The 23,637-nt window shown below is 40.2% G+C and overlaps 1 long non-coding RNA gene and 1 other non-coding gene across 4 annotated transcripts; one reads left to right on the top strand and one right to left on the bottom strand.

Moving 5' to 3' along the window:
* Positions 1 to 935: 935 nt before the first annotated feature.
* LOC128145068 (uncharacterized) lies at positions 936 to 18,403 on the bottom strand. 3 transcript variants are annotated; one of them, XR_008236320.1, is made up of 4 exons: positions 13,061 to 18,403; positions 12,497 to 12,677; positions 5,741 to 5,806; positions 936 to 5,279 (listed from the first exon to the last, which is right to left on the bottom strand). It is a non-coding gene; the product is annotated as an uncharacterized LOC128145068 (long non-coding RNA). The 3 variants fall into 3 exon arrangements; XR_008236321.1 differs by having other exon boundaries at positions 12,497 to 18,403; XR_008236322.1 differs by lacking the exons at positions 936 to 5,279; positions 5,741 to 5,806 and adding an exon at positions 8,132 to 12,362.
* A 3,594-nt stretch (positions 18,404 to 21,997) lies between these two features.
* LOC128145335 (U5 spliceosomal RNA) lies at positions 21,998 to 22,105 on the top strand. The gene has a single exon (XR_008236439.1). It is a non-coding gene; the product is annotated as a U5 spliceosomal RNA (small nuclear RNA).
* The last annotated feature ends 1,532 nt before the right edge of the window (positions 22,106 to 23,637 follow it).

The following is a 23,637-nucleotide window of genomic DNA, read 5'->3' as shown; positions in this document are numbered from 1 at the left end:
AGACGAAAAGAAGAAATAAGAGAATTGTCATCCCACCTTCCTGACAGCTCCCTCCTGAAGCAGTGCTGGTGAGGAAAAGGTATCCAGGTCTTCCACTAACTGGCACCCAACCCTAATGTCATAAGCTTCAGGTCACTCACATAATGTCACAGGCATAGGGTGCCGTGGCTCAGTGTCTCCCACTGTTCATTGCATGTATGGGGCCAGAAAAGGTGAGGTGACAACAGAGCTGCCACCATAGCAATGGGGCTTCTGGAAGGGAGAAGAGCCCAGGACTCACCTGAGCAGCAAAAAGGTCCCATTTATTGGCATTTCTCCAGGCTCTAAGGAGTCAAGCTTAATGAGAGGCAACGGAAACAGACACAGGGCGAGAAGGGAACCTAGCAGAACGAGAAAACGCCAGGTTTGTCACGTATGGCGGCCACTGCAAGATGATTTCCAGAGGCTGAGAAATCCTTATTCTTATCAAAACATTCTTTCCAGAGTGGGGAGAGCACACCAGGACATTTCACATCTGGGGCAGTGGTGTATGCTCTAGGACTCTCCTGCCCGCTTGTGAGGTACTGTCACACTGTAGTAGATTGACTCAGGTTTTAAGAACAACATATGGGAATTTCAGAGACGAGTCAATAAAAACTAAGTATAGACTTCAGGATTTGAACACACCAGCAGTAGCACTTAGGTACAGCTATCTCACAGATGAAAGAGAGATGTCAATAGACTTAGCAAGAGTAAATCCTGTTTAACAAGATACATTACACTATCTGCTGTACTGCAGACAAAAGCAAACATACATCTGACCTAAAAGATCCTTTTCAACCTCAAATGTTCATCCTGTGGGAAAATATTTCTGAGATTAAGCTCTGTGATAGACTTTTGACACAAACATAATATCCCCATTTTATACAAAGAACACTTTTCACAACCATGCCACCTCTGATCTCTCAGTCCTGATCTTTAAAGAAGATCTCCAAAATGCATTCCAAAGACAAGCCTGGAGCTAACATTTTAAACTTGCTGGTCACTAAAGAGCATGGATTCAGTAGAGATATTGATTTCATGGCACAATATCATTTCCTTTCCCCTCCACTAACCTTTCCATGTTCCACAGGCTATAAATTATTGCTTCTTTCTTTCACTTAGAGAGATAACTGCCTTACCAACTTTCTCCACTCTACACATACTAACTGCCTTTTCTTTTACAGGTAGTTTACCCGGTACATACCTGAGCAATTGTTTTCATTTTGTGTTTAGCTCTGAAGTCTGCTAATTCTGTTTCAGACCTGAGGAAGGCTGGTGTGCCTGAAAATTTGTCTACCTTTCCCAATTATGCCAGCTGATTAAATAAAAGACAGTGTCTCAATGTGCACATCTGTTTTTACCTCATCTTTAGAATACTGTTGCTAAAACAACACAACCACATCTCCTTTATAAATATTTCTGAAGTTAGCAGGTTAAAAGAACACAGTAAGTAAAGCACACCAAGTTAAATAAAATATGAGACATGATGAGACCCTATTCAACTACACAACAAAGTGGATCAACATGTAGCAGTAGAACCATAAATAATCAATATGAAGAGTGGACTGTGTCTAAACATCTCGCTTCACCCCCCCACCCCCCACCCCTTCCCCTAAGTGCACCAGAAGATTCTGGTAACAATTTGCTGTCTGTGGGCAGCTTCATATTAAAGAAAACGAGTGATAGCACTGTCATCCTAGAGAGCACTGTCCAACAGACTGCACTTAAATGGAAAGGAGAGCTGTCTTCTAAACACAGAGTATAGATAGCGTACCCTGTGGCTGCTCCACCTGCTGATCCAGGAAAGCAAGGGGCTTCTCTAGGCTCTGTGTCACAGCAGGCAATGTCTTGTGATTGTCTTGGAAGCCTTGGGGCAGCCTAAAAGGCATTTGATGTTAAGGAAATTCAATCTAACCTAAGAAACCTGTATGTAAGGAAGAACTCCTTCAGGGTCCCCCTTGGTTGGACTCAGCAAAAAAACCAAAGCCTATCTTAAATATTCTAAGGCAACGCTAGCTGAAGACAAGGTACCAAAGATATGGACCACAACCTGAGAATACCACCCCTTCTCAATACCAAAGACAGCTATGATGTGAAGAACCACTGCTCCCAGGTACTTTACCAGTAGGACCGGCTTGTCAGGCTGGATGTTCCCCTCTTTACTGACCTAATAGGAACAAGAATGATGAAAACAGGTAGGATATTAAAAATAAATTCAGAAGTCTAGTGGCACTGCAAAAATAGTCAGCTTGTAAGCTCTGCGCATTTTTTCAGAACACTGGTACTTATTTTTCCTCTTAGTACTTTTTTTCAGCTAATCAGTAATAAAAAATTATTCTATATAACTTCATTAACAGCATTAATAGCTTCACTATAGCCCTCATGAACTTTCTCTGTATTCTTGATCCTTCAAAACAAGTGAACATTTATAAATAAAATACAAACAGAAAATAAGAGAATAATATATAATAATTCCAGAAATTTCGTTTTGATGGACAGTATCCTTTCATACATAGGACAGTTCCAATTTACCACGTGAAAAATAACACAAATATCTCATAACACATTGTGACACAGTTGCAATAAAATAAAGCTTTGAGCCAGCCTTGATAATATTTCCAGAACTCAAAGCATTAGAGCTACCAGTGGGAGACACTTCCCCATTTAAATTTGTTAGATGCTCTAAGTCTGTCCTTTGCTGCAAGTATTATTTTTGCTGTGTCAATTCTTTGTATCCTTCAGGAGTTATTCACAGAAAGTGAACACCAGAAGCAATGGATGTATTAAATTAAATCTTATGAATACAGGAAGCTGGCTTTAATATTACCTGGCCAGCACAGACAAATTGGAAACTTAAAAATGTTTAGCACTGTGTTTTGCTATCAGGCAAATATTTCTTTTTAAAGACAGCAGTTACTGATGGACACTATTTACCCTTTTTTTTAAAAAAAAAGATTGCTTTGAAATCCATAAACTGAAATAAAAAATTACATCCTGTGACTATAAGCTGTTATTACATTCTTTTTCAGGTTAGTAAAAAAAAGATATACTGCATATAAAGTTATAATTTTTTATGATATTACTATGCTTTTTATTATTATTTTATATGTCCCTAAAGAGTCAATGGAGGGACTAGTTGCCAGAGTTGTTGACCATCCTATCAGAGAACAATTTAAGAGAACAAGAAAATGGAAGAGAAGATCTAGCACTAGTCAGAATGCACCTGCTAGAGCTTTGAGAAGGTGCCATTTAAAAACAGGCAAATAAATAGGGCTTTGCTAATCTGTGACTATGAATCCATATCACAGAACATCATGAGCTCATGGACTACACAAGGAAAAAAAAATTGTTACCTTTCCTCCCCACCACTCGTGGTGTAAATAAAAGGCCAGGTGCTTTATTAATACGAGCGCAATATTAATTTGCAATGAAACAAAGACTCACCTCTGCTGTTGCCTTGATATTACAGTCAGTGACCGAGAGGCTGGTTTGCACGACACTTGCCTGTCCTCTGTGCCACCTGAGAGCAGTTCCCTGCAAGCCAAAGCACTGCTTGGGAGTTTAGGAGTTAACTACAAATATTAGAATTTGTAATAAAGTCTTATTCCTTGAAAAAATTAAATATGTTAAATTTAGTTTTAAAGCTCATTGAGAAGCGTTATCCAAGGATTTTGGGGCCCTGAAAAGATCCTACAATCCTAGGAACATCTAGGAAATCAGTTGGAAGTGCAAATTATTTAAATATCAAGGTACAATCAGAACTGACTGCAACACTGCACACCAGCATGTGCCTACTTCCCCGTGTCAGGACATCCACTCAAAATAACAAAGTTTGTAACTTATTTGTTATCTGTCACACATTTTACCTCACTGATTCATCTACTTATCATTCATTACATGAAGGAAGCAAACTGAGGGGAATAATCTCTTTACTTAGAACACTAGATGTCAGCTGAAAAAAACCCTTGTCTGTCCATCCATTAGTAGTGTAGGAGTGAAATGCATAATTGATCTGACTTTTCTTTCACATTGTTGAAAAATAGAAAACAACCCTGCTGACATCAACAAACCATTCAACTTCTCAGACTTTAATGACAGACACTGATGCAGCTGTCGTCTTTCTTGCGCATGATGGCCTAAAACGAACTCAAATTTTAAGGCAAAACAAGAGTCAAAATCACAGGGTAGCATAGATAGGAAGGTTGGTCACGCCCGTGCGAACCGAGATGCACAAATTTGGCACAAATCCACCAAAAATGTTGGATAATTGAGACTACAGGCCTACTGCCTGTAAACCGAATGTAACACTCTTGCTTTCTGCTGACAGCTCTGAGAAAAATATACTCCCTCAGTGGTGAGTGATCAGACTCAGCTGAATGTATTGCATTACTCTACTTTCTCACAAGAAAAACGCCTCCCTCTCCTATCTCCTGGATGGCGGGTGACTGTGGAGAGCATGTGCAGAGGAGAGAAGAGGAACAGCCCTGGAAAGCGGGCCCACCGCCTCTACACCAGTGGCTCCAGTACGCAGGGCTGGGCAAATGTGGTGGCTGAGCAGATTTCAATGTCCAGCATTTTTCTTTCCCCCTTGCTGGGATTCACTGCCTCCCTAGCACAGACAGAGAGTGGGAACCTGTGCCAAACCAAGCCTGGAGATTAAAGTGATTGCACAGGCACACAACTGGGTTTTAATGTCAAGCTGCGATCACTAACACCCACCCCCCCCAACCTCACTGTCCTAAGGGGAAGAGATTCAGTTAACATCAGCAGATGCTGTTACCCCTTTCAGAAAACCCTTTCTAGTATCATTCATCTTCAATAAAAGAACTGTGCGCTTCCAGAACAGGGAGCAATATAAAACCTAAAACAATCATCAAGGTCTTATCTAGTACTGTGGCTGCAAGAACAGGACCTCAGATTGCATCTGTAAACGCACTAAAACTTTGGGGTTTGCTTCTCCTAAGCTCTTCGACCCTCTTTTTCTCCCCAGTCTATGTCAGTTTGCCCAGGGATGAAGCTTCCAGCAACAGGAATTTACACAGCTGTTTTCACAGTCACAGTCATGTGTTGATATTTTAAATGGTAGGTCAGGACTCCACTTCTAAGAGCTTCTTCCCGAGCCTGACTTGCCAGTCAGCAGCTTCAGTACAAACGCTAAGTTCTGTTCTTCCACAGAGCAAGCCGGGCACCAAAAAAAAGACAAGATGCTTCAATCTACACACAGAAGTCCCAAGGTTAAGGCAGGTAGGAGCTCTGATCTACAGCGACAGAAAAGAGGGGCAATAGCAAATTGAGTGAGAAAAGTAAAACAGCAGAACAAAACAGCGATGATAAATAATAGGACTAACTTTTTTAAAAACTTTTTTTTTCCTAGGTCAATGAACACAGCTCTTCTTTAATAAGCGTATTTTGTATGGTTACTCAGCTTCTTGTGTTGACTTCTGCATGATTTGCATCCAAAAGTAATCCAAACAAAGTGTTTGTGATCCAGGAGCAGCAGCTTTCATACATAGATCATTAACTGTTCTCAGAGGCAGACATCCTAGCACTCTCTTTTAAACCTATTTTCCCTCCCCAAGAAATTTTCTAGGACCGGGAGAACAACCAATGGATATCCATACTGTGCTTTTATTTCAACCTTGTCTTTCACCCTGTGTAAAAATCTTGGACAGATACTGACACCCTTCCCTAAAGCACAAATGAAAATTAGTTCATTTACCTGGCATTATGCAGGGTAAAATGACCTCGTGTATACTTAACACCTCAGAAGGCTATGAGAATCTGACTGCAATGAGAAGGAGAGCAGAATTTTTGCGCGCTTTTGCCACAGCTTATAAGCATTTATATAACACATAGGAACAATTGACACAAATCTAGGGAGGTGATAAGGTGGCTGGGCTGGTTTGGGGACTGTAAAGGACAGAGGGCTGTCTAGTCCCAGAAGCAATTGTTTAACTTCATTCAAAAAAGGAAAAGATAAAGATATAGCAGCACCAGTCCAGCCACCAAAACATGTCAGACCCACAACATTACATATGCGGTAACTTTAAGCACAAAGGAACATGTTTTTCTAACATGTGTACGCATACACATATATATACATGTCTGTATATTTTTTTTTAATGTATTCACATATATATACACACATATTTGTATGTAGGCTTGCGGCCAGGCAATAAACAAAAGGGGCTAGCAATGTTCGCATATGAGGAAAAAAAATCTGATTAGAATTAACTAAAAGTTGCTGGAATGATGGGAAGATTAAAATAAATGGCTCACACATGCTACAGAATAAGACGGAAGGGTCTTGGTCTTTTACCTGTTACAGCATCTTCATTGTTTTTAACTCCCTGCTGCAACGAGGAGGTTATTTTTGCAGTTGCCATGCTCCGTTGCGAGCCAGGGAATGAGTTGTGCAACCTCCCCCCGCTGCCCCTTGGCATGCCATGCTACAGGTTGAGCCTTCCCCTGGTGCTTGAAACGTGTCAAGGAAACACATTCCAGCTTCTGGGATGCCCACATTCATCTGGGACTGCTGACACCCTGATGGGTTTGTTTGCAACCCTAATTTATTTGAACCCATTGTTTTGAAGAAAATAGGGGGCCCTTGTGCCTGTTAGGCTTCATTCTGAGATGCTTAAAAATGTAAAGCAAGTTACTCTCAGCAAAGCAAAGCGCTTAGGCTGGAAACAGTTACACACAAAAAAAAAGACAGAGAAGTACTAAGTTATCTTTAACTTCTGCCTGCTACCAAGGCTTAGAAAGCTGTGGCCTGCTGAAGGCAGCCGAGACTGGTGCCACAGAGGCATCTATGCGATATAGACCTCCACATCAGACCGGGGTCAGGCTAAAGGGACCTTTTCTCCAGCAACATCTGAGTATGACCAGAATATCAACACACATACATTAATCTTCAAGCACATTCCCCTTACTTTTTTACAGTATTTAATTTTAGGGGAATATAATACCAATTGTGATGAGCCTCATCTGTGAATATGTAAGAAGAAATATTTTTCAGGCCTGTCTAGGGGTTACAGAAAGACTTGACATACTGATTTCTCATGCTACAGTGGAGAGAGAACTGAGCTGGAATCTGCCTGACTTTCCATGTCCCAGGCACCATGACTTTCATTGTTGCATTTTTCATAGCTTGATTACAATTTATAAATATGTCAGAGAAACCATTATCATCAAGATGCTCTGCTTCCACAGAGACCACACACTTAAAAATAAACCAACGATACTTACTACTGAGTTGGCACATGGTATCTCCATTTTCCAATGCAACTTTGCAAGCTGGGGCCCACCATACTTAGCACTTATCTCTTAATTTGAATCAGATTAATAAATTTAAAATATTCAAGGATTAAAGTTGCAACTGATTAAAATTAAGAGATGGGTGAGCTTTATCCCAGATGAGAAAATCCCACCAGAAAACTAAACAAACTATTCCTTAAACTTTCAGTTGCAATGTGCAGAATGAACAAGTCATGCCTGATTTTAAGCTGAAGGATTTTTGCTGCACATCTCAAAAAGCTAGAAGTCAATTTTCGAGTTTGAAAAAAGAAAAAGAAAAAAGAAAAGAACAGACAAATTTCTTACTAAAAGGACTTGTTTTGTTTAATGTGAGATGACTCAAAACTGAATTTCACCTCAATGGACAGAAAAGAAGTAAGCATTAACTAAAATTGGTCTTCACCCATGAAAGAAAATCACAGTCAGCATACATCTACACTGTGTACCCAGAATGCAAAATCAACCATAGTATATATCCTAGGGAAAAATTTAAAAAGCTATTTCTTCCTCAACTTAGAACAGTTGCTAACAGAACTACTAAAAAATTTCAAGGGCTATAAATTAGGAATGACTCATACAGTACTGGAAACCTCCAACCCCCACCACTTTATATAGGGGAGGGGGCAGGGAAGCATTGCCAGTAAAAAAAATCCTACTGAAAAGGAGACCTATTTACAAGAATATAGAGGAAATGAATATTTAAAGAAAGGAAAAACTGAAGAAGTAGTTAAGAGGTGTGACCAACTTGTACAGCAATTTAAAAACTCAGTGAAATCTCAACAGGCAAAATAATTAAGGACAATAAGATGGAATTTTTAATAAGAACAAGAAGTGCCTGACCAAGGATTAAATACATTTCAATCATAAATCATAAATCATAAATAACACCAGAGAAAAGGTAAAATGTTCAGTAGATATTTCCATTTTATAATGAGAATTATAAAATGAGAATGCATCTATTCTATATAATATGAAACATTGCAAAAAAGTTTAAAAAGACCACATCTGCCAAGATTAAATGTGGGCATAAATAATCAACAAGTCTGGTTAACTTACCCGCACCCCCATAAAGCCTAAAATTGCTTAGCTGAAGGGTTCTCCAATTCATTAACGTTCATAAATTATTTTTATTATAATAAATCATGGAAAACTGGAACAATTCCAACAGATGGGAGTACTGCCAAGAAAAAGAAAATCCTGGGGCTGGAAAAGAAAACCCTGCAACATGTGGCTTCAAAAACTCATATCATCTCAATTTATTGATCGACTCAAAGATCAACTCAAAAAATGTTGATCACTGTGCAAAAATGATCTGACAGTAGACAGATTTTTATTCCATAGCAATTTCTAGCAGGAAGATAAACACTGGAATAGCTAGCTATATGGGCTGAAGGATGCTCTTAGCATGGACTTTTCTAGATGGCATTTTTTTCTAAACCATATTCCTTATTGCAGCTTCTTAGGCTGGGAGTCTTTGCAGTCAAATCCTCCAGCTAGGTGGCAGGTCCCTCTGACCTCAGATTTTGCAGAAAGGGCCCCTAGCATCTTCTAAAGCCTTTGATGCTGTTGTGCCAATGGGCACAAGTATGCAGTCATCACGCAAACAAACCATCACCGTAGTCACTGGGAGGATGAAAGTAAGATTCAGCCCATGGAGATTAAATGAGTGTTTGCAAATTCCTGTGATATCTCTCAGAACGAACGGAAAATCTGAAAATTAATTAAAAGCACAGCTTCACAGCTGAGACCTTCAACATGACATTTCATCTGGAGCTAATGTTTATGAGAAGTTACACTCTCCCCACCTGAGCAAAAGGTTATAAATTTGCAATTAATAATTGTACTGCTATTAATCTTTGAATGAAGTGGAACGTAGTCGTTAAATGGAGAAAGCGTTCTAAAAGTAGATGCATGCGGGTGAGTGCGGAACCCTTTCAGGGAATGAAACGGGAAAAGAGGCAAGAAATGTTTTTAAAGGTTTGTTACTAAAATGCTCCTATTCTGGTCATGAATAAACACTTGAGGCTCCCCCAAATGAAGCCTCTTGGAATCAGCTGCATCAGCAGCTAAGCCTGCTCCTGCCCCATCCTTCAGGAGCCCTGTCTGCTTTTCAGTTATAGCAGATCAGCGCTCACAGTCATGATTTCAGATGTCTCCATCAGCAGCTCAAGCTCAATCCTCTGGCATTTCCATCAGCAGGTCATGAGGTACAGCATGTTGCTGTTGCCACTTGTTGAGGCTCAGGGTAGAGAGATAGGGGCAGTAGCACCTGTAGTCTGGAGATAAATCCAGCACAATAATCTGTCTGGGATCTTAGATCCTCACTTGCACTGCCTTTGGTCCAGTGATGAGGCAGCTTCAAGCCAGGCTGAAGGACCATTAGGGAAACGGGCTCAGCTCCCACCACCAAGGTGCACAGTGAAGATCAGTTTCCCAGAGTCACTCTACCTAGATTATCTCCTTTATCTGTATTTTCCCATTGTCTGCTACCACCTCACCCACAACTTGCTCTGGAAGTTCTTGCAACAGCCAGGGGCTTACACCAGTGTTTGGCCAAGAACCCAGGTTTGACGCTAAAGGTCCTCCTGACAGCTCTGGTGCAAAGCTTCAAACCCAGTTTTTCTTGGTACGCTCTTTTTCTCGCTTTTAAGTAACTCTCCTGAATATCACCTTCATGGAACTGCCTTCAGAGATGTAATGTGTTAGGAAGAAGGAAGTTTCTACCTTTGCTTTCCTTCTAACTAAAACCCCCACGATCCTCAAACCTCCCAAAAGCCTTCTGAGTTGATTTTACGTACCCTATTAGAATCAAGTTCCTTATTCAGTGTGAAGAAGAAGCAATTTCATCTATTTCTTATCCTCACTGTTGCATGACGTGGGGAAAACACGCTGACTTCTTCAAACAAAATGCAAGTGAGAAATTAAAAATGGCAAATGGCCAAGTTTAGCTCTCCATAAGCCTTCAGTTTGGCTACATATTTGGAACCATGTAAGCAAAGCAAGAGCCTAATTGGGCACCACAAAACTTAATGGGGAGCAACCGAGTGCAAGTGAGTTCATTAAGCGGTGCAATGGGAAGCGAAGTTGAAAATACTTATCAATCACTTTCTTGAAGATCACAGAGTAATGGACAACTTTCCTGAGTTTGCTAAGCATTTCTTTTCAAAAGGCAATTTATCACGTAGGAATATGTGCTTTTACTGAAGAAAGCATTCTTGCTTTTTCATTACTTCAGCATTAGACACAGCATTTTGACAACAGTATAATTACTACACTGCCAGAGATAGGATGTCCAAGATGATGGAGCATCAGTAGCTTCCACATTTCAAAGCCTAGAAAGTCCTAATGCTCCCTGATAGTACCAGGAGAAAATCTTTTAACACCATGTGTAAAATGTTTTAGTCGTTCCCCAATGAACATCACAAGTTATCCAGGAAATATCTAACTGAGGAAATGAATGAGGAACCTACATCAAGACCATTAGAGCGTGAATTTTAGTTTTGGTTAATTTTGTTTGGTAATACAAATGAGCCTTTTGTTTGTGATAGGAATGTTTTATCGATTCCACCCACTCTTAAGGCAGCTTGACAGGATTTAGAGAACAACGTCACTGTGGCTATAGCATTATCATCTCTTCAGAGGAAGCCTGTCTCTTTGTGTTCATGCTATATCTGTATTGCCTGAGCTGTAACCATTTCTTACTCCTATGGTAAATTTTATAACAGAGTAGGTAAAGACTAAGATATGCCTCTACGGAGGATTCAATTAAGTCATCCTTCCCAATCCTTCTATGGAAAGATTATAACACTTCAACAAACTGATTTTCCACACCTTCACATAAGGGCTTTTTTTCTCCTGTTTCAAAAATCTTATCAGCTGAAACAAGTGCATTTGGCTTTTACGTTCTCATTCCTTAACATGCCTTTGTAGGCAGTTAATAGTTATTAGGCTGCATCGTGCAATTTACAACTTTAAAAGGACATCTGCACCATGCTAATACAAGAGTAAGGCTGTTTTATTTCTCATCTCATTTGTTAAAATATGATAGAAGATTATTATGAAGATTGATGGAGATGATCCCCAGCTTAATTGTTATAACCAAATGATCATTGCACACTGATGCATAAAATACAAGGTGTATCAAGTCAGAAAGTATGCACAGATTTTGCAAGGCCAGAGCAAATCACATTAACTGTGGAGAAGCACTCAATTATTTTCACTGACTGGCCTTTTCATAGTAGTAAGTGGAAGACAAAGAGAAGGGAAAAAGCAAGTTAGAAACAACAGAAAGCTGGTCAGTATACGATAAATCAGGTCCCGGAGGAAAACTGGGCAAACACAGTTAATTTCTAATATATGCTCCTGACAACTGCAAGTAGAGCAGCCCAATAGGAGAGGACATAAAGAGGGAAATGGCTAGTGCTAAGGACTCGAAATTCAGATTATACATGTTTTGGTGAGATTTTAATTTGCTCTAGTTTGCTCCTGTGGACTAACCACCCACTAGCTGCTGGACTGCATCTTCCAGTTAGGTTTCAGCTGACATGAATTCAGCTCCTGTGCTGTCATACCACTTGGCAAGGAGAAGCAAAGCCTGGCAGGCAGGGATAATAAAGTCATTCACCTTAAAGTGAACTCCTGACCCAAACCAAAATGCTAATATGGATATTCCCAGAGTCTGAGAAATACAGAGACACAATGGACAGTATAGCAGAACAATGATAATGCTGCACATACAGTCATCCACGTGCTACATTACCGTGATTTCTGCAATGACAGGGACAGTAGTATCTGTCCTGCATGCTTTATCTTTGCTTCCACTCCGCTAGCACGTGGGCATTATCACTGCGTGGCCTTTCTCTTCCAGGAGAGGGGAGGACAGAGTGCTCAAAATGCACCGAGTTCTTCTCACTTTTCCTTTCCACCTCTCTATCAAGCGCCCACCAGTAAAGCACGCTGGTTTTGTGGTAGCACAGCACAGCTGCTGGTTGGGAGAGCCAGCTGAGCTCTTGAAGGGAACCGCCACCTGCGAGGAAGTCCCATACCTAAAGGACACAAGAAGGAAGATTATCCAGCTTCCACCTTCTGTGAAAGTGAGCAGACAGATCCCTTCACTCATCCACAACCTCTCTCCCCACCGAGGCTCCACAGACCCCAGCCAGCCCAGCAAAACACCCACCAGAACAGCATCATGGCGATCTGTGGTCTTGTATCCTGGCAGAGAGGCAGGAGTGTCAGTCACGGAAGATTGCAGTGGCACTCTCCAACACTCAGGGACAGTCGGTCTTCTCCAAGCAAGACTTAGACAACTCGTGAGAACAAAAGGACTTCATTTCCGTTGAGGAAGGTGACTTTCTTACCTAGAGGAGGAACTTTTTTTTCACATGGGCTAATCTGGAACAAGCACCATTTTTATCTAAGCCATGTGTTACAAACCACCTAATGTAGCTGGTTTCCATAGTGCACTCTTCCGTAGAGCATTTAAGTAACTAGGAGCTAGTTGCAAGAAACAGGGAAGTAAAATTTAATGCAGAATCATTCAAAACTCAGTATCAATTCTCCTTGACGCACATACCTTCATCTGAGGAGGGAGTGAGAGGAGGGCTTAAAAGCCGTTTTATTAGAGATGAGTGCGTTTTTGTTCCCACCCTCCTCTCTGAGCTTTCCTCTTGCTTGTAACACACCACAGCCACAGATGGGACTGCTACACACAAGACTTGGCACACCACCACACAAGTCTTACCTGGCCTTCTTACAGACTTCAGCCTGTACCAGTCCTCCTGGAATAGCATCCTCTGGATTTACACCCTGATGAACTGACCTTCTCCACCTTTTAAAGACTCTGTGAGTCTGGAGTAACCGAGGTGTCTGCCCTGTTTTTAGTTATAGCATCCTTCTTTTGAGAGATAGGCCAAAGAAGTCAAGGAACAGCACTCTGTCAGGGTGGGCAGTGGACTCTGGGTTTCTAAATGAGAGCCCTCGTAGAGAAAAAATAAAGGTGCATTACACAGGAAATAGCTATCAAAAAAATAACGTATCCTACCTACCAATGTTATACTTCCTGATTCAGGTCACACAGGTGACGACATTTTCCATCAGCAATACATCCTGTAAATAGCTAAATGCATTGGCAAATATGGATCAAATTTCCCTGTGAATAAAATGCAATCAACTGTTCAGCTTAAAGACTCACCTAGTTGAAAATGGCAGCTACCTACAGTAAGCAGATTTGTACCAGGTATTACAACTAATGTTCGTTTTTTCATAATTTAAAAGGTACTACATCACCAATTTACCACTTACGTTTACAGTTCACTAAACTTGGTGCAGATATAAAAGCTGTATCTGATAGAATCATCTACTGAATAAAATTAATGAAATTACTTTCACACACAGCCTGGCACTGCTTTAACTTTAAAATTTAATGCGAAATATCCCACATATGAACTCTCTTTACATTCATTTTATTGTTGTGTATAATGAAAAAAAAAAGTCTCTCTGAAGGTTTTTGAAAAGGAGAATTTTCAGAATCAGTTACAGTTCTCGTGAAAGGCTCTACAGTAACTGACCTGGAGTCTGAGAGTCCTTTTCCCACCTTCCCTTCAAAAATCAGGTGTAGTGTGGGGCCCTGAGAGCACCAGCTCCCTACGCCCAGCTTTCACAACATTCTTTCCCAGTATCTCTGCCCATCAACTGGAGTACCACATCTAGGCATGGGAAAATAGCTGGCTTCATCTCCATGCACATTCCTGCCCTGTTTGCTTGTAAAGCCAAAAAGGTTATAAATAGTGATGGGGAGTATGTGACATGGACATGTGTGGGGTTAAGACCTCGGATTATTTCACAGGTTGCTGAACAGCTGCCTAAAATATCCTTTCTGTCTCCCATTCCTTTTTCTCACTCGCTCCCCCAGAAATTTACACAGAAGAGATGAGCTTAAGCCAGCAATCTAGAAGAGATCTGAATCTTAATAAGCAAGAAGCAGCACTGCGTTTCCTTAAGTAGATCAATCTACAAAGACAAGATTTTTCTCTCTGGTTGGGAAAGCACATGGAGAAAGCACTGGTTAAGGGCTGAAGGAAAAGGATGCTTCGCAAATAGCATATTTAGTGTACCACAATGGCGATGTTGCCAAGGGCAAAGAAATGTTCAGTGAAATCAATATCTATGACAGCTGATACTATCCATATACTTGAAAGCTAAGAGACTCTCCGTTGCAAGAGGGTGCTTCGCAGCTGTATTTCATCCATCTTCCCCAAAGCTCCTAAGTGTCTCCAAGGATCTTGATGTAGCAACCTGTTCTCAGTGGCCCCGCCAATGTGCCACATTACTTGCCTTACTGCATGTCTTTTGGGCTGAGGCTGGGAGCAGTGTGCAAAGTGGCAATTAAGCTGTGTAAACTGGACAAAAAGGGATGTTGAATCATGAGTTCTTCAGGGCCTTGAAGCAATTTGATCTGTCTCAGAAAGTCTGCTGCAGAAAGCAGATTTAAAAGGAGAGAGTCACACACAGATGGGGGAGTGCAAGCAAAGCATTTCTCTGACTGGAGAGCATCTGGCATACCATTAAGCTACACTTAAATAACTAACAAGCTAAACAAAAGTTTTAAGTAGCACATGATGTGTGTCTTTTGGAAGGACCTGAAATGTGACAGCTGAAGACAAGTCACAGGATGTTTAACTACTGGAGATCTGAAGCTGTCCAAACAGATGCTTAAACTGTAGCTAGAACCAGAGGAAAACAAAAAAACCAAGACTGTTCAAGTCAAAGTGATGGATATGATGGAGAACTGGGCCTGCTAATGTAAAGACAGAAAAATAATTAATGCATTGCAGACTACAGCACTTAAAGGAGAGCAAGAAGGCTGAGTAACTGAGCTTTATTTCATTATACTTTACCAGGCTTTAAATTTTACCCATCCTAAGACCAGGTGCAACTCTACTTATCCACTACCACATAATTTTGCCTCTGGGCACAAAAGTTGGACAGTTACCCCACAGTAACTAAGCCTGTAGTCCCCTGACTTTCACATAGAAGAACTGATGTTTATGCTACTTTTAAGAAACAGAGACGTGAAACAGCTTTTGTGCAGCTCTGAGTCCTTAGCAATTCTGCATCTCTCAGATTCTGAGGAATGAGTCTCTCTGGATTTCTTTTCTTATATGTTACAAAAAAACTAACACCTTTCTTTTTTTCTGGCATCTTCTGCATTTACTTTCATTACCTTGTAAAATACAGCCACAAAAGGAGGTGGACTGTGATCCTCTTCCATACACTACTGAACTAGGAAGAGTTTGGCTCAGAGGGTGGTCAGTGTACTACATGTGGTCATAAGAAAGCCTGATAACAGTTCTCTTAACATTAATAAGAACCGCCCCCCACACACACACTCAGATGAGAATAATTTGTAACTAGATGTAGCTGTGCACCTGAAAAAGAGGTGCAGGTAATGTGTTTCAGAACATTACCAAAGAAGTAAAAGAATTTTCCCCACTGCTTACATTATTTTAAATATAGCACAATTCTTAAACTAAACTTTTCAACAGAAAGAATCTTTGGCTGTAGCCTGTATTTCTATTTCACCTGTATTAAGCAGACTAGCTCACAGTTGGCTAAAGACTATCACCCCCAAATACAGCTGCTCTTAATTTGAAGATGTCCCATCCTTGCCTTTGTTGATTTGTGTTCACTTCCCCAGTGGTTAATAACAGCTAAATAAATATAATAATAAAAAATGCCCGCCTAATACTTAATTTGAGCTTGTTGCATTGAGTTTCCAGCTATTAGCTCTTGTTGTGTTTTTCTCTGCTAAATTAAGGTCTTTAATATCCATTTGTTCTTACCACGGAGCATTTATACACTAATCAAGTCACTTCTCAGTCTGCTCTAGTATAAAGAACAACTTGATCTGCAAGTGTCTCATTATACAGCTTTTTCTCTTCCCCCTAAGTAATTAGCATTGCTTTCTTCCTCATACTCTACACTTTTTAGTATCCTTTTAAAAAACATGAAATGGAAACAATTTTCAGGTTCTGACTGTTGTATTCAGAAAACTACCTTGCTGCTTCCATATGTCCAAGGTGCATGCTAACTTTCCTGCCATTGTAGGGCCCCTCACACTGATCGAATGCCCCTTCTAATCTCTTTTTTAGAGCCACTGCTTTCCTTTCCCCCCTATTCTGTTTATGTTGTTCTATGTTTCCAGACACATCATTTGGTTGCTTCTCGTATTAAAATGCACGTCCTTTAAATGGACTCTAGTTGCTTAGTATTCCTGATCTCTCTGAAGGACTGCCCCTTCTTCAGTCTTTGGCAGAGCACCTCTCCAATACACTTGTAAATGTTAGGAGCAGGAATTTAACATTCACCGCTGAATATGATAAATGGTAGTGAATTCAGTGTTGACCTCTGCACAGCCTCCCTCTAAGAGTATCCTCCTTCACTGATTACTCCTCACTAAACTGTATTTTTCAAAATTTGCCAAATATTCAGTATTTTAATTATGTAACGTGTTCTCCGTTGAAAATACGAAGGACGTTTTCTGCTCCCACAGCAAGACTGGCAGAGACAGTTTTAGCTGTCTCTTTTTGCCTTCCTTTATAGTCTTATGCATGGCACACTTACTAGAGACCATCCAGGCATTTTCATCTAGTGAAGTCTTTCCCGTTGTGCTGAAGTGGGACATGGCTGAAGCACAGTGTAAATCTTGCTCTCCTCTCACACACCAGCGTGGGCTTGTGACATCCCACCAAGCATCTAAGGTCCACCCGCCTCCAAGTGTAGGGACAAGGCTCCGTGGTCTGAGTGGTCCCACTCAGTCCTTTATCTCTGGTTTAAGCCAGGTTCCTATAAACTGTCCTTACTTCTATGTATTTACCTAGTTTGTATGACTGAAGAGGAAAGAAGTGGAGATGTACGAGAAGACCATATGGCCATGCCGGCTGTCAAAGACAGAATTATGCTCTGGCTTTCAAGGACTGTGTTACACCCTCCCAGGGCAGAGCCACACCAGCACTAACATGGGTCAGTGTGTGCTGCCATGAAACCACCACCCCAGGAGCTGTACTACACAAGAAAACATCTACAGACGCTGTGCTCAAGGCCTGCTGTACCCAACTGCCTAAAAGCACTGCCTAATCACAGCTGCACAGCTGTGAAAAGAAACCCGATCAATTGTAACTTCCTCTATGGAGAAAGTCATCTTAAACTGTGCTCAGGTCTGTCTTCCACTGGGATCTTCCAATAACATCAGGTGCAAACATGTTGAAAGTCTCTCTTTAAATTTTCAGAGCCAAATCTAAGTCATCCTATCCAGCCTGTCACCAGCATATGAGAAACACCAGAACAAGACAGACACCTTGCACGCCAGCAGTGTCCTGCTCCGGGGTCACTCCCAGAGGGCTGTTAATGCCAGTGAAAATTAACGGAGTTACAGTCACACCCATTTCATCAATCTTGGATAGTGCTAAGCTGTACCTAGGGATCCTCCATCTGAGCTACAGGAATAACCCAAACCCACATAAATGTACACAGCCACTTTTTAATAGGTGGATATACCCATTAGAGGTAGAGTCTGTCCTTCTAGCAAGTTCCCGGAATAGCCCTATCTCTGGTTTTGGGAAGCATGCCCAATCCCTAACCTTTTAAGCAGCTCACTTTAATACCTGTCAGCTATCTAATAAGTCTTGTACAACATGGGCATAAACACTATGTTAACCGTATAGTTACACAAACACTTCTCTGGCAGCAAATCTGGGTCAAGAAGTTCCCTCGCCGCTTGGTCTAGCTCCAGCTTTAGGATTTCTTCACTGTACCAGCCCGACTGTCTGAGGCGCTGCACTCTTGGCGAGATTGCTGAAGTTACCAGGGTAAAAAACAAAACAGAAAAACCTCTTCCATTGCAGTCTTTTCCTCTCCAGCAAGGAAAAGGGGGTGGAGAGGGCAGGCAGAATAGAAATAGAAATTTGGAAAAGCTTTTCCAAGTATTAAAATAGAAGAGGGCAGAAAATACTTGAACTGACTTTGCCGTCTTTACCAAGAACTCACACTCATAGTGGTGCATAGAGAAACATGTATCAACACAAGAAACCATTTGCCTACTTATATTAAAGCAGTCAGAAGCCCTTCCAGAAGCAGCCTAGAAGATAGCATACATTCAAACTGTAACAAAACTACAATTTAACGTTCAGGGCAATTCAGTATGAGATTTGGGTTAAGGTTTTCTCAACAAAGGAAGGAAACAATTATAGTTACAGGATGACAGCATGACTGAATTATTAGGGCAACAGCCTGGATGAGAGAAGAGCTCCTGACAAGTTCTCACAGACACCACCAGCTCTGCTGACACGAGGCAACCAGGAACGATCAACAACGAAAGCATCAAGAGTGGTGTGACTTGGCTTCACTGCACTAAATCTCCCGCTTAGAGAGCTTCTTTCAGAAGTCAGATGGCCTTAACCCAATTTAAAGTAGTGAAAGTGAAGTGAATTAAGAATCCTTGAATCCAGAATAAATCCCCAGATGGTTTTCATCCTGTTTACCAGAGGACAGGAATAAAGGAGCCCCCGGCTCTTTTCATTTCATGCAGCCTCATCAAAATTCCCTGCTGCACTGATGAAGTTAAGGTCAAAGTTTTGTGACCCCACTGCTCTGCAACTTGCTAGAAATTTGCTTAATTTTCATCCCAAATTTATTCATGGCCAATTTATTCCAATTTATCCTCATAACAACACTGTCCTTTGGGTTAAATGGCTCTTCTCCCGCTCTGCTCCATGTATTCTAGGCAATATCTTATCTTCTTGCAACCATCATCTTGCTAGATGAACTAGCCAACCTTTTTAATTTTTCTTTCAAAAGGAGAATAGCCTTCCACCAAACTTTTTCCAAAAGTCTCTCCTCGCCTGCTCTAACCAGAGCTCAGCTTCCTTAGGCGTGGATGACCAGCCCTGCACACAGTATTTCAGACATTATTTCACTGTTGCCCTGGACAAGGAAATCTATTTTAAAAATTAACTTAGATTTACGCATTTAATTTTTACTATTATTATCTACACCAAGAAACTTTAAAAATATCAAAATCATTTTTTGAGCTCATACCTCAGTATTTTGACACAAACCTTGGAAAATTAAGACTTGAGAATGTTTTTCCTCATGCTATATTCCAAATTGGAGACTAATGAAAATATCTCTGTCTATATACTGTTATGTCAGGATCAAATAATTCATACCACATACCTTAAATATTATAATTGACAAAGAAATAACATGCTGCTTAGTTTCAATAACCTTTTCTAAACATCCTATTCAAGGTTATGGGTAGGTTATAAAGACTGTATCTGTTTTCCAGAAATTGAAAACCTGTGCTAAAACCCATAATGGTTATGGAATACAAGATATTGTAGCAGTCCTTAAAGTGTACTTAATTTTATCTCTACATTTAATTATTTCTTTCAAGTTTTTTACTAGGCTCTCGAACTGCTGATGCTTTTTTCTCATTAAAGTGATAAAATGAGTCAACTGTTACTACTTTAAATTTCGTTAAGTAGCCCCAGGATGGTGCCAACAGTTATGCAAAGCTTAATGGCCAGAATGCTTTGTTTCTTGACTGCTATGAATGTAACCTGCACCTGTCATCTAAGCAACAATCTTATAGACTATTTTAAATGAAACACGGCTTTACAATTTTGGTTGGTTTTTTTGTTGTTGTTCTTTTTGTTTTATGTTCTGGTTTTTTTTGTTTTTTTTTTTTTTTTACAGTAAGACCTCTGCCTCCATATGACATATGAATGTGAGTGTGCATGTACTTGTGTGTGTATCTGCAGCTCAGGTAGCAACTTGTGAAAAAGCAGGTCCATCTTAAGAAAGAAAGAGTGCTATTCTGATTTATATCACTGTGAACTTAGAATGACTACTGAAAAAGTCATTGGATAGAAAAAACATGTACCAGTTTAGCTGGATATTAATTCCATTCCTATGCCACTGAATGGTCACCTTTTGAAATTTGAGATGCGGAATCCCAGGGCTGCCATTTTAAAATTGGCAGAGCAACTTTTGTCTAAGACATCAGTATTTTACAAATATTGTCAAAATGCTTCTCTGTAAAAATTACTACACCATCACCACACAAATATTTTTCTCCCTCAAACAGAGGAAATGCAGGCAAGCTCCTGCAGAGGTAGGACAAGACCCTGCAATCTTGTCTACCGTGGAACCACCTCCTCAAAATGAACTTCATCACATGTTGCATATATGCATATACACATATGCAAGCAAAATTAAAGTCTAAACTACTTTCTTAACTTCAAATCCTTAGCAATTCAATCGTCTGAAGGACTGTTGGGGCTCTTGAGTTACTTGTAGGAACAGATATCTTCAGTCATCTAAGTCAGTGAAGGGGAAAGAAAAATAAAAAGGTATGTTCTTACAAGCTCTTCTATGAGGATTTATATTTGCACTCAATTGTCTCATCTACAGCTCTGAGTACATTCACTTGTACAGCATAGTTGAATAAGACTTAGCAGTTAAAAAAATCTTCATAAAAATTAATATCACGGCTTCATAAAAATTAATTTTTTGGTTGCTTCCCCTGTCTTCTTGAACCAGATTTAGCCTGCTGGAAAGGTAACAAGAATGCTCTTTCATGTTGAGCTATCAACACAAGGCACTAAAATCCAGCTTTGTGAGCATCCTGAATAAGAAAAATTACATATCTCATTTTATTTTTAAATCACATCTTGTCAAAATGAACCACGTAGAATAGCAGGGACTCAGTTCTTCATGCCTAACAGTAATCACTAACTTTGTCTCGTTTCAATTCGTGTGAACCTTGTGTGAAACAGAGGGGCAGATAACAGGAGCTCTATATTCCACAGTGGGAAATTTTCTTTTCTTTTTAATAGATGCTCTAAATAGAGCACCTGAACTCCAGAAGTCAATTTATACCACTGTCTTGATTTGCAGCTGGCTAAAGCTTTAGGGCCCAATTTTGGTCACCCTCCACACATGCAACTCTCTTACAAGTTAGTGCAAGCTTTGATACAAGAACTGAGATAAAATATTGGACTAACGCCTAGATTACTACACTTCAAAGAGTGGCATTTCAGCTAAGGCTGCAGAGAAAATATACCTATTCCAAACACAGTAGTCATCTTCTATTTAGTGGACCAGAACTTTCACATCATTACTGAGAAGAAAATTCTAACTACCCTTAGTAAAAAGGAAAGAGCACAGCTGCAACCCCAAATATCTGTGGTTTCTAGGATGCTTAGAGAATGTAGCCAGCAGTGGGCAAACACTAATACTATATTTCTTCAAAAAAGTAAGTGTACTTACCATATATATAGATAGATATGTATATATACGTATTTGAAAGAAAGTTTTTAAGAAAAAAAATGTAAAATGCTCCCCCCCCCAGTAAAAGCAGGACAAAGATTGTGTAAACCGCTCCCTGTGCCATCAATCGTAGCTGGAGAACAGGAATGCTGCTGACAGCAGTTGCTATTCTTTTGATACACCAGATACATGCCTCACATTCCCGCGGCAGCTGACACCACAATTAGTCCTTGTATGGCCAAAAGGGGGTGGGGAAGGAGGGAGTTCTTCTGAAGAACGTTTAGTTTCCATGGATAAGCCTAGTTTCTTCTATTGCAGTACTGTCAGCCGTCGGAATCATGAAGTCTTTATACTCTACTTCCATTCATACATATCTTTTGCCTTTTAGTAAAGATTTCTGAGAGGAACACTTAATGAGTTTCAACCTTGTTTTGTGAAACTTCATGCCAGTGAAACTGGGGTGGGAAAAAAAAGAATTTTCTTGGAGTCAAGTTCCCTAGTACATGAATGAAATGTCTACTGAAATTGGGAAAAGTTTTGCCTAGTGAGTTTTTTTGTTTTCTTTTTAAACTTTCCTGGTTTGAAAATGATTTCTGACTAAGGATAGTGCAGACTTGAAGGTTTACTAAATGCTTGATTTTGTATAAAGCCATACGTGGCAGCAGAATTTGTGTAAAGAAACAGTGGGTGTTGATCACTAATTGAACTTGACATGTATTTTTCTCTTAACATAAAATCACTCCAGTGATCACAACAGTTTCATAATCTCCAATATCCAAAACCAATTAAAGTTTCTGTCTGATCTCCAGTAACAAGATTTGGAAATATGCCCATAACCAAAGTGCTCTATAGACTTTAAATAGGGATACAAATATATATATATATATATATTTAGGCAAATCACAAGCTGGTTCAAAAGTTCTATGTTAAAGACATGGAGATGCATGAAAATTCATGTGGTTTAAGTAGCTAAAAGTTGCATGTTAGCACACCTTCAGATATTTCTATTGCGTCATGATGAATAGACAATTTGTGCCTAGAGGTCAACATCTTTCCCATTCACCACAGTTGGAACGGTAGTTGAGTAGGCTGATGCAGAGCTGCCAAGACTGTTGTGTCCCGTGCAGGCTACATAATTTTTGCCCTTCTCAGAAGCCAAAAGGGAAGGCAGTGCAATCTATTGGTTTGCCTCCAGCTCAGAGCTCAAGATGCATTGGGGGTTTAATGATTCGTGTGTGTTATGGAACAGCTTTGACACTGATATGTTTTAAATAAAAGTCATGTTCTGCTTCCCTGACTTAACTCATAATTTGATTATCCAAATCCAGACTTCCCAGGGGCTCTCGTAAGACATTCCAAACAAACATTTCACTCCTTTCCCTCTTATGCCAGCATTTCTCATGTTATCCTATTCAAGACTGAGGTTTGCTATGAGAACAACCAGAAGGTACCTTTCTGTCCAAGTGGGGAAAGAAATAATTTCTGCAGAATCCTTACCCTTCCCTTGCGAACCCAGAACCTGTTATTGCTAGCCCTGTGAATAATCGCACACAGCTCTTAAATAATTTGATCCTCTGCTTTTACATTTCATTTTTTTAAGGCTGGAGGATAAACTGGGACAAAACTAACATTTATTTCCCCTTCTTCTGATTTGTACCCTTCCTACTTACCATGATGAGAGAGAACCATGTCTGAAATATAGCATGCAGGTTTTTTATTACTGCTCATTTGAATTCTTACATGGTACATGATATTTATATCCTAGGCTCTCCTTAAGACGATATGCTTATCTCTACAGTACTCAAATACAGAAATACAGAGTAAAAACTAGGTATTGCATTCTATTCTCTATTTCCTCCCCCTTCAATATCAATATATTAAGCAAACGTTACTGTAGTATGATCAAATGGGTAGAGCTGTAGGTTACATGTGAGCAATCTGCCATGAGACCACAGTTGCGCTGCGCTGGCAGTGCGCTCCACCATTGAC

Source organism: Harpia harpyja, chromosome 8, assembly GCF_026419915.1.
Source record: "Harpia harpyja isolate bHarHar1 chromosome 8, bHarHar1 primary haplotype, whole genome shotgun sequence".
In the NCBI taxonomy this organism is placed as follows: Eukaryota; Metazoa; Chordata; class Aves; order Accipitriformes; family Accipitridae; genus Harpia; species Harpia harpyja.
The sequence above is the reverse complement of the archived record's forward strand: the minus strand, read 5'-3'. Positions and strand labels throughout refer to the sequence as shown.